This window comes from Halichoerus grypus, chromosome 2 (assembly GCF_964656455.1).
Source record: "Halichoerus grypus chromosome 2, mHalGry1.hap1.1, whole genome shotgun sequence".
NCBI classification, from domain to species: domain Eukaryota; kingdom Metazoa; phylum Chordata; class Mammalia; order Carnivora; family Phocidae; genus Halichoerus; species Halichoerus grypus.
Window position 1 is genome coordinate 192107243 of NC_135713.1, and position 13887 is coordinate 192121129.

The 13887-nt window shown below is 48.5% G+C and overlaps 1 long non-coding RNA gene across 2 annotated transcripts; it reads right to left on the reverse strand.

Moving 5' to 3' along the window:
- Window positions 1–7696: 7696 nt before the first annotated feature.
- On the reverse strand, window positions 7697–13878 carry LOC118542703 (uncharacterized). 2 transcript variants are annotated; one of them, XR_013445137.1, is made up of 3 exons: window positions 13743–13878; window positions 10681–10824; window positions 7697–8305 (listed from the first exon to the last, which is right to left on the reverse strand). It is a non-coding gene; the product is annotated as an uncharacterized LOC118542703 (long non-coding RNA). The 2 variants fall into 2 exon arrangements; XR_004920728.2 differs by lacking the exon at window positions 7697–8305 and adding an exon at window positions 8315–10553.
- Window positions 13879–13887: the final 9 nt, after the last annotated feature.

Here is a 13887-nt window from a genome sequence, read left to right on the forward strand (position 1 = left end):
GTCAGTTTCCATGGTAACAGCAAACTCCTTACCCATCATTTTCATCCTTAAAGATTCCTACCCCAGCTGCCTGAGCCTGGGCTCCTTGCCCAGCTGCCACACCAGGCAGAGCTCCAGATCCCAGGTTTAATGGTAAATTGTCAGGCTGCCAGCTAGGGCCTCCTGGGAGGTGCCTGGTAACTGGCATAGCCCTTGAAAATGACCATATAATCACTTCTTAATTGGGTTAGGAACTTGCTCCCAGCGGCCCCCTCTTGCTCCTGTGTCAGAACCACCTCCCTCCTCTCCTTTGGAGCTTAGCAGTAGAGATCTTCCCCATTCCCCTCTGCCCAACCTCCCAGACCAAGATAATGCTAATCAAGCCTTCTCCAAAGCCAGCTGCAGCTGCTAACCCGGGGGGCGGTGGGCAGGGGGGGAATCTTCTAGTCTGTGGGGCCCAGGAAGCCCAGCCTCCATGGCCGAAGGGCAAGAGAACACTCAGGGTGGTCTGTACATCCCACCCTCCCTCACTCTCCCAGCCAGCCCTGTTCATGGCCTCTGTGTGGTGCTTCCCCCTCTAACCATCACCACCTTGACTCCCCAGCTCCAAGTGCACTCCCACCAGGAAGTCTTCCTTTCTAAACCATTTTTCTCTGCATCCTCTCCGCATGGTTATATTTGGTTTCTGCAACATAACTTTGTATATATTGCGTCAGGGAGAGGGGGATATTCCTGGGCATTTTTTCTTCTTTATGAAGCTATTTTTTGGTGTATTTTCTGTACTGGAAAATTATTGTAGTGGGTGTATGATGTTCATCTGCTCAGCATTCCATCTCTGGACTACAAGCCCATATGCCCTTCTGCTGGCAACATAATCTTTCTTTCCTATGTAAGACCTGTTCCGTGGGATTCAGCTAGAACTGCCTCCTCCAACAGGGGGAAGCACCAGAAATAGGCCTCGTCAATCCGGGGACTCTATCAGGAGGCCATAGTGGTTGGTTCAGGGATGACTACATGACCATGCAGAGCCAATCAGAATCTTCCCTGGTATTCCTATGGACACTGCTGGTTCCCTGACCAATGTCCATTCTCCCCTTGGTTCTCACTAACAAAAGCGTAGATTTGTTAATACAGCAGGAAGCCCGGTTGAAAATACTTACCTCTCTAGATTTTCTTTCCACTAGGAATGGTCCAGTGGAAAGACCCAGTTCTGGTCAATAATATACGGGGAGAAATTACTGGGAGGAACTTCTGGGAAAGAATTTCAAAAGGAACCAACTCAGCTGGCATGGCCGTTTTTAGCAATAATCCTAAGTGATCACTGACCAAAGATGAAGACATCTTCACCTGGAGGTCTTTGCTCCTGCTGTGTGGAAAGGCTGCCTGAGAATGAAGTCCTCTAATGTGGGGGGAGGGGGGGGGTGCAGGGCGAGAAGGAGAAGACTGTATTAGTTAAGCACCTGGATTGAGCCATGCCTGAAGCCTCAGAACTTCCTAATTTGGGAAGCCAATAATCCCATTTCTACTTAAGTGGGTTTACATTGAGTTTCTCTTTCAGTGAAGGAGCCCCAAAGAAAACTCTCCATAAGACCAAGACCATGTCTTTGTCTCTGCTCTCCACTCCCAAGCTACCCACATCATAAGATGTTAGATGCAAAGCTGGCACACAATGAATAGACTTTGAGCCCCCCAAATTGTTTTCTCAACAATGTTGAGTCAAATAACAGCTTGAAAACTTGAGATCTGAACTAGACTCATTGATATCAGGAACAGAATTTCCAATCTTTAATAGACGGCTCAGGCCAAACACACGTTGGTGGCAGTACATGGTGTGGAATCCCTTCTCTTCACCAAACCATTCCTTCAACACTCACCTCCTCCAGGAAGCCTTCCAAACCAGGTCTTAACTCCATCATCCTTCCTACCTTTGTGATTACTTCCTTTCATTAGCAGTTTGGTCCAGCTGTACTTGGTTAGACGTACCATTTGGGCAGAGCTTATGTGTGTCATCCCTCCCACCCCACCTCCTGCTAACCGACTAAAGAGCTTTTTAGAACAGGGGCTATGTCTCCACCATCAGACTAGGCACATTCTGGGGTCAAGGCCTCTAACTCCTCTGTTAGATTGGGGGTCCAGGTGCTACCTGTCCTCACAGCACAACAGGACCTGCACAATCAAGAATCATCTTCACACCTCATGAAATCTCATCAGCAGGACAAGAAAATATGGTCTGGACTACAACCCTGTAGAGATGGAGAGTGGATAGAGTAGGGGGAAAGAGCAGTTAGCAGGAGGATCCATCTTAACCTTCAGGGAAGAACTGATTAACAGCCCCTAAGATTAGTCCTGGATCAGATACGTTATTCAGCAACTCGTACAATATTCTAATTCAGGTCCTGTCTCCTCCTGTGCAGTCATATAAACAGAAATCTTGTCCCCACGTAAGGCCAGAATTCTGCCTTACAAGCTTTCCTATTTCCCTTGTTCCACTACTGTTGTGTAATGATGAATCCTTTATTGGGAAGCTTGTCAAATCCGAGTAGACACTGAGGGGGCGGCCATGTGTATGCTGTCTCATGGCTCCCGTTGGATGGCAGCCCTGGAGTAACCTGCGTAGCTGATAGTACCAGAGGGACAGGATCCCACCATCCTGCTCTGCTCCAGCATGTTGCAGTGCCATTGTAGCCCCTTGCCCCCATCCCTACACAGAACGTTTTAAACAGCAGCTGCGCAATGGGTAGAGGAACGATGCTACCGTAGGTAGGGTCTTGAAGGTGATGCATTCCCAAAAGAGTCAGGGAAAGTTGTTCATTCTGGAAGGACAGATAACCTGAGTAAAGGCAGTGTGAGTGAGGTGGGTGAGGCTGCCATTGGAGCGCTGACTTGCAAGGAACTACTGAGAGCAGAAAGCAAAAGGGAGGAGGGGAAGGGCAGAGAGGACATTAAGGGCTGGTTGGTTTGGTGGGAGAGGAGGGATTTGACGGAAGCCCTTGAATGCAAGTTGAGTCTGTATTTGGTAGAAAAAGCAATGGGGAGACAAGGGCAGATCTTGGATAGGAGAGAGACATGCTAAAAAATAGTGCTAATGACTACTGGGTATTTACCCCAAAGATACAAAAGTAGGGATCCGAAAGGGTACGTGCACCCCGATGTTTATAGCAGCAATGTCCACAATAGCCAAACTGTGGAAAGAGCCAAGATGTCCATCAACAGATGAATGGATAAAGAAGATGTGGTCTATATATACAATGGAATATTATGCAGCCATCAAAAGGAATGAGATCTTGCCATTTGCAACGACGTGGATGCAACTGGAGGGTATTATGCTGAGCGAAATAAGTCAAACAGAGAAAGACATGTATCATATGACCTCACTGATATGAGGAATTCTTAATCTCAGGAAACAAACTGAGGGTTGCTGGAGTGGAGGGTGGGGTGGGAGGGATGGGGTGACTGGGTGATGGACACTGGGGAGGGTATATGCTCTGGTAAACGCTGTGAATTGTGCAAGACTGTTGAATCTCAGATCTGTACCTCTGAAACAAATAATGCAATATATGTTAAGAAAGAAAAAAAAGAAGAAGAATGTAGCAGGAGGGGAAGAATGAAGGGGGGGAAATCAGAGGGGTAGACGAACCATGAGAGACGATGGACTCTGAAAAACAAACTGAGGGTTCTAGAGGGGAGGGGGATGGGAGGATGGGTTAGCCTGGTGATGGATATTGAGGAGGGCACATTCTGCATGGAGCACTGGGTGTTATGCACAAACAATGAATCATGGAACACTATATCTAAAACTAATGATGTAATGTATGGGGATTAACGTATCAATAAAAAAATTAAAAAAAAAAAATAGTGCTAATGATCCCATCATCTGCATGTGGGAGGATGAATGCTCAGGGGAAACGGAGGCGAGGCGTGAAGCCAGGGTTCTGCACCGGGGATCAGTGTGCATGAAGATGGTTATGGAAGCTGGATGGAGTTGAGGTCTGTGTGAGCAACTCCTCCACTTGTAGACAGGCTTTGTCTCTTGGAGAAAGGTGCTGGGAGCTCTAGCTCCGTTCCCCATCCAGGGATTGGTGGCCCCAGGAATCTGGGCTGCTGCTTTGGAGATCAGTTGCCACCAAATGTCACTGGATCTGGGCCACCCATTCAACCCACATAGTGCAGGTCTCCTTGTCCTCAGCTGGCAGGACTTTCTTTCCATTGACAGTGACTGGCCAGAAAGCCTCAGGGAAGGCAGAAATGGGAAGCAGGCTGCCAAGAAGCTTTGGCCCAGGTGAACCAACTTGGAGGGCAAGGGAGAGAGGTGAAGAGCCTTCAACCTCACCATTTTGCAAGCATCCATATCACACACCAAATAAGGAAGAAGATGGGACACATTTGCACAATAACTCAAGGCAGAGTCTCCATGGCAACAATTACCCAAAAATTCACTCCTGACAGTTGCAACAGCAGGAGCTAGCAAAGAAGACTCTGGGGGTGGGAGACATGCGTGGGGACTCAGGGGATGGCTTCCTTTTATTCTTAAACTGAAGGAAGTGCTGACGGCAGGAACCAAGGCGTCTCAGAGCCTGACTAAGCCAAGAACCATTGGAACCAGAAGCTGGAAGGAGCCTTAAAGACGAGCTAGTCTGAGGCTTGGCTGTGAAACCCTCCAGGAGGATGTGCTAGGTGGGGGGTGAGGACTGGGCCATCAGGGCATTACCTTTCCCCCCCACCCCCCACCAACTTCTGGTGGACAGAAGTTCTCCCTGCCTCCAGAGATCTTGGGATGGGGACAACAGATGGACCCAACTTCCTGGGAAGTCAAAGGCTCTGGGGAGTTTGAGTTTGCCTGAAGACTGAGTCCAATCCTTAAAAATCTCACACGTGACATGGGTTGGGAGAACCGAGCTCTAGTCCCTCTGCTCTCTGACTTGCTCAATGGCTCTTCAGCTTCCCCACAGTGAAATGTGCAGCCTACCTTGAAGAACTATTACAAGGCTGAGTGAGTAGAGTGAGATGGGAAATGCTTTACCAAAGTAAAGTCCAACCCAAAGATAAGAGATGTCTGTAGGGCCATGCAGGGCAATCTGATAAATTAGCTGCACCCAAGACTCTCCTCCTCAGGCAGAGACGTGTCCTAGGACAAGTGAGTCAGTGTCAAGAATGCAAGGAGGAACCTAGAGTGCGACCAGAGAGGGGTACAACGAAGATGGTGGGAAGGTGGGGGTAGAGAGTGGCTTAGCAGAAGTATCATCTGCTTCCTACCAGCAGACAGATAGACAGTCTGACTGATCGAGTGAACTCAGAGGCAGGCAGCAAAGCATGCAACCTCCAATTTTTAATTTTTAATTTTTTCCCCAATTTTTAATTTTTTAAAGAAGAAGTTTACCTCAAAGGGAAAAGTATAATGCTTTCTTTTTAGAAAAACCTAAATCCACCACCCCTCCCCACCCCCATTCTGCCTTTATTTCTCTTTGTCCAATAGTGCTTCAGAGCCATTGACTAATTTTCAGCCTCTGTAGCTCAGGCTGCATTAAAAACTCTAGAGACAGAAGAGGTTTTTCATTTTTCCTTTGGAAACTAAGAAAAGAGGCAATTTGACTAGAGCAAAGAAAAAGGCTCTGCTGGGTCTCATCTGCGTTTGGAAGTAAGACTTTGTTACCAACGCCCATGGATGGCAAACCCCTTCCACCGAGTATGGTAAGAAGGGATTAAGCTAGAGCATTTCTTGAGCATTTTTCCTGTTCCAGGCTCTCTCCTGTGCCATCCCTCTCTCCACCCCAAAACTTTTCCCTTCCTTTTACTCTCCCTAACAATGGAAAGTCCTCCCATCCTTGGAGGTCCTCAGAAGCCATTCTTCTCACTTCTGGACTGAGCAGGGAAGAGAGAGATACAAGAGACAAGCCACAGGAGGAAGGTTGGCTGCATCCTCAGGCAGGACCTCCCAGCCCGGAATTCAGAGCGATCACCATGGTCCAGGCTTCAGGAGAGTCCCAAAGCTCAGTGGGGTCAGGACACTCGGAAGGGGGCCAGCCTCTCAGGACTGACCAAGCTCAATGATGAGCCACTAGAATGCTGCTTCCTAAACTCAGAACGGGAGGGGGATGAAGGCTGCCTATTCAGTCACTAGGCTACTCATGCTCATTATTCCGGGGAGGCCTTTCGGGGACTCAGGAGACCAAGGAAGCCAAATTAGAGCTCGGAAGGTCACTTGAAAAACAGAAACCATAGCAAGGAGCCAGTAGTTCTGAGGGGAGCAATACGTAGTCACCTCCTCAGGGACCAGAAAGCTCAGCTCTTCCACTCCTTCATGACTTCATCCATTCAACAAACATTTGTGGGGTACCTACTATGCAGACATTTGCTAGGTACTGCAGACACAGTAGCAGGAGGGAAAAGGCGGTGGATCGGGGAGGTGTGGAGCTCTGTGAGCGACACTGTTCAGAGAATGGAAAGACAAGCCACAGATGGGGAGAAAATATTTGCCAGCCACCTATCTGTCAAAGGACTGTATCTAAAATGCGTAACGAACTCTCAAAACTCCACAATGAGAAAGCAGCCCCACTTAAAAAATGAGCTAAAGACACATCGTCAAAGAAGATACACAGATGGGAAATAAGCACCTGAAAAGAGTTCAACGCCATCATTCACTAGAAAGTGCAAATTTAACCCACAATGAGATACCATCACACACACACAGAAAGGCACACATACAAACAAATGAAACACACGCACACACCCACAACTGACCAAACCAAATGCTCGTGAGGAGGGGAGCAGCTAGAACACTCATACTTTGCTGGTGGGAATGCAAACTGTAATAGCCGCTGTGGAAAACAGTTTGGCAGTTTTTTTATAGAGTTAAACATCTACTCTCTGCATGACTCAGCAGTGCTCCTCCTAGGTATTTTCCGAAGAAGAATGAAAACTTTTGTTCACACATACACACAAAAACTATGTGAATAATTATGTTGGCTTTATTCATAATCACCAAAGCCTGATTCAGCCCAAATGTCCTTCAACTGAAGATGGATAAAAATAAAAATTTAACTTAAAAAAAAAACCCGTGATACATCCATATGATGGAATACTGCTCAGCAATAACAGCAATGGACACTTGCAGCAAGTGGGTATATGAGGCTAAGTGGAAGAAGCCAGACTGAAAAGCCTACCTATCATATGATTCCATTTATTTGACATTCTGGAAAAGAAAAAACCATAGGGACAAAGAACTAATCAGTGCTCATCAGGGCCTATGGGAAGGAAGGGGGTTGTGACTCCAAAGTGGCAGCATGAAGAAGCTTGTTGGTCTGATAGAACCCTATCCTGATTATGTTGGCGATTACACAACCCTAAGCATTTGTCAAGGCTCTTAGTACTGTATACCCCCCCCCAAAAAAAAGTGAATTGTACTGAATGTAAATTTAAAAATAAAAATACATATAATGACCACTTTGGAGAGAGTTTTTTTTTTTAAAGGTGGAATAAGAAAACTTCGTAGATAGGAGAGGTCATCAGAGTTTGAACATTTGAAGTCTTTGTTTTGTCCAGGATGAAGGCAGAGATACTGATTAATTTCAGACTGGTCAAGAATGCTGTTAAAAACTGAAGGTGACCACTAAGAGGAACAGAAATAAAATGTGTAACTTCTGAATCGGTAGAAGTCATGAAAGAAGGGGGGAAAAAAGAAGCAACTAAAAAAGTGGTAAAAACAAAACACCAAATAAGATGGTAGGAGCAAATCCAATTATATTAGTTATCACAAGAAATGAAAACAGATGAAAGGCACCAGGAAAAAGATGATATTTTTAAAATCCAGCTATATTTTATGTGCCTTACATAAACATTGACAGGGAAAACGTACAAGGAAAAGGTTTTTAAAAAGATACACAAAGAAAATATTAACCAAAATAAAGCTGGTATAGAACTACTAATATCCAACAAAATGTGCAGCTTTTATTTAATATTAATACCTACTGTATGCAGAGCCCTCTCCTAGGCCGGTGGGGTGATATGGGAGAAACAAACATGACACCCATCCCAGGGGACTGTAGTTTGGGTGGTGTCCACATGACTCTAAATTACTCTATATAGTCAACAAATACTTTTCAGTAACTCTGTGCAAACCCAGCAAGAGATGACATTTCTAAAAAAAGAGACAGGGGAGGGAAACATACTTGGAATTCCAATTATAAAACTCATGTATTGATCAGTGTAGCAGTTGGTTTCCAAAGACACCTGCCAATGAACCATGCCTCCCAGTCTTCATGGCCTTATGTAGTCTCCCCTCCCAGGCAGGCACCGTCCCATCTGAACAGATTTCTAGTGACCACACAGCCTGAGCAGGAGGAGACACCAAAAAATAGGTCATTGTCCAAAGAAGTTAATAAAGCCAAGGCATGCTAAATGGATTTTGTACTCTTTACATATATTGCTTCTTGCATTCCTCCTAGTCACCCTAGGAGAGCTGTTTTATTATCCTGATCTAACAGATAAGAAATAGAAGCTGACCCAGGTCAAGGAACTTCCCAAGATTCCAGGGCTGATAGTGGCAGACTCCACCACCTCCCTCTAGGACGAGGTCAACCCTTCTGGAAGAGGCGAATGTGAGCCAGGGCTAAGGGATGGGTAGGGAGGGAGTAGGGGGGTCTGGGAGGAGGGCTCTCCAGCTGGGGGCCCAGCTGAGGGGGTGCAAGGGAACATCAAGGTCAGGCTGGTGGGAAAGATTTACAGAGAACAGCGGAGCATGGAGAACAGCAGGGTGGCCCGAAATGATGTTAGATGCTCTGATTCAAGCCCTGGCCTCTGGAGCTGGCCAAGGGTAAACAGGACCCAGAGCCAACCTTCCTAAGGAAGGGCATGCAGAGGGAGGTAGGTGTGTGTGGGGAATGGCCCCTGCAGCACCAGCTCTGGTCAGCCCATGACAGACTGGCAGGAAGAGCGCGCCGGCCCCTGGCCACAGCCCCTGTCTGACTGCCTCTCCCTCACCATGTTCCTGGCTCCTACCCGCCTGGAGTTCTCAGGACCCTCCTCTGCAGACCAGCTCCATGCTCTGGCCACCAGGACGACTGGAAAAGGCTGCAGTCAGAGTCCCTCCTGAAATTGTGCCTGATCCTGGAGGCGAGGTTCCTTCAAGGTTACCCTTTACAGCCCTGCAGGTCAAGTCCAGGTTCTCTGGCTCCAAGACCCTGGCATCCAATCCCTTTCAGCAATTCCAGAGGCCTAAGGCCTGCCTTCAGTCCGGTCCTTCCCAACAGAGCCTCAAGCTCCAAAACTGCCCTTCCCTCAGGCAGCCTTATGACTTGGACCTCAACAATTTGAATGGTAGGTCCATTAAGGCCTCATTAATTAATTAACCAAAAATAATAGAGTATTCACGGAGGGAGGGAGGGAGGCTTCTCAGTGAGTGGGTGCTCTGGCCAAGTCAGGGTCTGCTAAAAAAAACAAAGTCAACGGATACTGAGAGATCAGAGCAGGGGCAGATAGGAGACAACTGTGGCCTAAAACAAAGTGAAGAGTCAGAAAAGCCACAAAATGACAACAGCGCAGAGAAATCCAGAAGAGCCACTTGACAATTCACAAAATAGGATGAGACTCTGGGGTCAGGCCAAAGTTAAGGGCACATCTTTCTTTGCAAGAAGCCAGAGCACCCTACCGAGGCTTGTCTGTTCCCTAACACCTCAGGGAGGCAAGAAACCAGCTCAGAGGCAGGAACGTGACAGTCTATGAGATCTCTGGGGTCTGGGTCTCCTGACTGCTAGGTCAGCAGGGCTCCTGGGGGGCCCAGACCCCCAATCTACCGTCCTATGGGACTGGCTTCACTTCCTATCCTCAGAACAGTCTTCACTGACACCAAGAACCAAACCAAAGAGGGGTGTCTCTTCGGGACACCCAGGCTGAGGAGAGCAAATAGAGAGTTTCAAACATCACAAGTGCAGTTGAGCAGAAAAGGTGAGTGGCGTCTGCCTTTAGGAAACTCCAACCCATCCTAAGTCTACTTCCGTCCCTCAGCATTGATTCACCCTGGCACAGGATCTCATTCTCTAATCTCATTTAATTCTTAAAACAATCCTGTGAAAGGAGGATGATTATCTCCCATTTCATAGAGGAGAAAACGGAGGCTCAGTAGAAACAGGTCTCAGGTAAAGGACAGAATTCTTTGGTTTCCTCATTCCAAGTCCTGTGCCTTTCACCAGATCAAACTGTCTCAAGTCCTTGGTTCAAAGAGCTGCAGGCAAACTTATTACTCAGAGACCGTTTAGGGGCACTCAGAAGCTCCATTTCATTAAAGAAGGCCTAAAACCAACAAGAAACAATCTTGCCCGTCAGATCTGTAGCATAACAAAGGGGCAGGCCCACACACTCAGGTGCCCCATCTCCAACAGCTGGTTTTATAAATGGAAACAGGCACTGGGACCCTGATCTTCCCAGAAAGGCCCGTGGAGCCCCTGGCCCAGATCAGCGGAGCTTGCTTCCAAGAACTGTCCTGTTCCCAGGCCAGCCCTGTAGATACTCCCAAAGTATCCTCGGAGCACAGATTCTTTCCACGGTAGCTAGGTTTCAGAACTGTCCTTTCTTAAATGTTCCTACACACAGGAAGGAGACATTCTGGTTGATTTTCTTTATTATACGCCCTTCTATATACTTCCAATTTCACTTCCTCCAGAGACTAAGGAAGAATGAAAAGAGGAGAAAGGCCCAGATGAGACTTACATTAAAAGAAGAAATGGATGACCTGGCTTCACCGCTTTCGAAACACTCCATTCATCAGTAAACAGCAATCTCCTCTTCTTGGAGACTTCCCCGCCATCCGTGACAGCCTCAGTCTCCACAGCCTGAATCCGATCCTGCACCTGGCTATGCAGAACAACAGGCCGGTGTTTAAGCCCTCCAGCTGCTGTACCAGGTGATGAGTCAGGGTTTTCAGTTGGAAACAAATGACAAAGTTATCTTCTGATTCAGAAAGGCAGCTGATCCTTCAGACATGTGAGTGCTGAGTGAGTAAACAGCACCTCCTTCCACCTGAAGAAAGTTGGAGTTCTGGACAAGGGTCCTGTGAGGGGTGGGATGGGTGTGTGTGTGTGTATGGGGGTGAAGGCAACTAGGCCTTTGAAGCAACTGAATCCCAGCTGGAGGGCAAGAAACTTCTAGCTTGTGATTCTCAGTCTAAAGGCTAGTGGGTGAGGCCAGAAATGTGAAGTCTATGAACATTGGGTATCTTTCTTTACTCCCTCCCTCCTCCTACCCAACAACACCCATCTCCCCCACATTCTTTTTTTTTTTTAAGATTTATTTATTTTTGAGAGAGAGAGAATGCACATGAGTGGGAGGAGGGGCAGGGGGAGAGAGAGAGAATCTTAAGCAGGCTCCATGGCCAGCATGGAGCCCAGTGCGGGGCTCGATCTCACAATCCATGAGATCATGTCCTGAGCTGAAACCAAGAGTCAGACACTCAACTGACTGAGCTACCCAGGCGCCCTGCATCTCCCCCATATTCTTTTTTTTTTTTTTTTAATATTTTTATTTATTTATTTGACAGAGAGAAAGACAGCGAGAGAGGGAGCACGAGCAGGGGGAGTGGGAGAGGGAGAAGCAGGCTTCCCATTGAGCAGGGAGCCTGATGTGGGGCTCGAACCCAGGACCCTGGGATCACGACCTGAGCCGAAGGCAGACGCTTAAGGACTGAGCCACCCAGGCACCCTCTCCCCCATATTCTTGTCCCACATCCCTTAGGATTCCAGCAAGGACCAAACTCTGAAGGAATGAAAGCAGAAACTTTGCCCAACTCATTCACCATTGCATTTCTAGTGCCTAGAACACTGCATGGCACACAGTGGTGCTCAAAATATACTTGCTGAATGAACAGATGAGTAAAATAAAAAGGCTCAGGGAGAAGTTGAGGTATACAACTTTTCAGTGATAGGGCCACTGTGGAATTCCTTCCATTACACCAAGCTACCAACTGGCTGAAAACCCTTTAGATATATCACACCTTAGTGGGGGGGGGGGGTAGGGGGATATTGAAGGTAGAAGAGCATTCAATTTTCAAAGAAGTGAGACTCTAAATGGCAAGCAAAGACAATGGGTCCTCTTTGGGGCCCTTTACAATTGCTGTGAAATGGCCAATCCTTTGGAGCCTGGTCACCAGAACTAAGAGGGGATGTGCACCCAACAAGCCCAGGAGATTATAAATATTAACAATGGGGCCTGGATGCCTCAAGAAGGTCTAGCTACTCTGAGATAACTTGGCTCTCTGAGTTCATGGGTCATCAAAATGGTCAAAACTCAATGATCCAGTACCTGCAAAAAGAGGAAGCAATTCAACAGCCTCTGAATCCACCTAGGCCTCAGCCTCCCCAGGACCACTCACCTATACTCTTCACAACATGTAACATCACCTCTGGTACTGTGTTTCCCTGTGTTCGGTATTGGGACTAATCTGCAATCAGCTCTGGCTGGGGGGAGCACTGGGTGAGGGTCCTTTCTAAGTGCCAGGACAACACTTTTGGACATGGCTCTGTGACCACAGCCAACCCCACATGGTAGGACCCTCTGAGTTTCTACAGATTACCATCCAAAAGGAAGTGATAAGTTTCCACTGTCCCAGGCTCAATGAGTAGCCATCCCTCACCTTCCAGGTATTTGGATGATACCTACCATTCCAGCAGACAACACAAGTAATGTAAGATGAACGCTAGAAACACAATCCTTGGGGACAACAGGTACAGGGGACCAGACATCCAGGAAAAACCCTTGAACCACAGGAGATGGAGCTCTACTCCTCCACACTTATTTACCATCTGAGGCCCTGTACCCATCGAGCTGCTCAGCAACTGCCTGGCTCTGAGGAAGCACCTTGACTTGGCTGTTGAGGGGAAGCAGGTGGGGTTGGCAGGGGGCTGTACTAAGTTCTCAGATCAAACGGGGACCACGTCAAGGGAAGAATGGGTGCAGAGTTGGGGTGAAGAAATGGGGACATGGAGACCTCATTTTAATAAGACTGGGGAGGGGTGGTAGGAACTGGGGCAGCAAGAGTTGGGGGCAGTTTAGCAAAGACTTAGGGATGAAGTGTCCTCGGGCCGGCTGGAGGTGATAAGAAATTATGTGGTGGGCTCGGAAGTTAGGGGTTGAGTCTGTGAGGACAAGAAGATACATGTAATAAGACTTAGGATAGGGCTGAGATCAGAGTTATTAAGAAGAGGGGGTGAGCTCAACAGAGCGTCTGCTTTGGTGGTAGGTATTAAATGAGGCTGGGTGGAGGTGGGGTGTTACGGCTGAGCAGACCTTGGGGGCTGGGGGGCTGGGATAAGAAAGGTGAGCCAGAATAGGGGAAAACCAGAATGGTGGGGATCAGAGGAGGCTGGCGTGGAACACTGGAGTTGCCCAAGGGGTTGAGGGGTGAGGAGGAGATGCGTTAGAGGGAGGCCGAGGGATGTGGCTGCGCTGGGGGATGGAACTGGGCTACCGTGGGGTCAAAAGTGTGGCTGCATTTACGCAGCACCAGTGGTGAGGGGGTGGGGGGTAGGGGCTTGGCTCGGGTCCCGGGCGGGAGAAGATGGAGGGGACGGGTCAGCAGTGGCTGTGCGGGCTGAAGGCTCGGGTCCGAGTGGGGTGGGGTGCGGGGCTCAGGCGGGGAAGGGAAAGGGCTCTAAAGCAGGACAGTGTCAAGGCAACCAGGGGTTTGGGAGCATGGACAGGGCTGGTGGCCCACCGCCCGTTCGCGTCTCGGCCCCGCCGCCCCTTCTCGCCCTCCTCGCCCCCGACCCCTAACTCACCAGAGGGAGCGGCGACGGGGCGAGGGGCACTCGTGGCCGCTGCAGCCTCTAAACCTCCGACCCGAAGCTGCGGCCTCTCCCCCACTGACAACAGGAAACGGCGCTCGCGGCGCCTGACGCCATCACGTCGGTTCAGCGCCCGGCC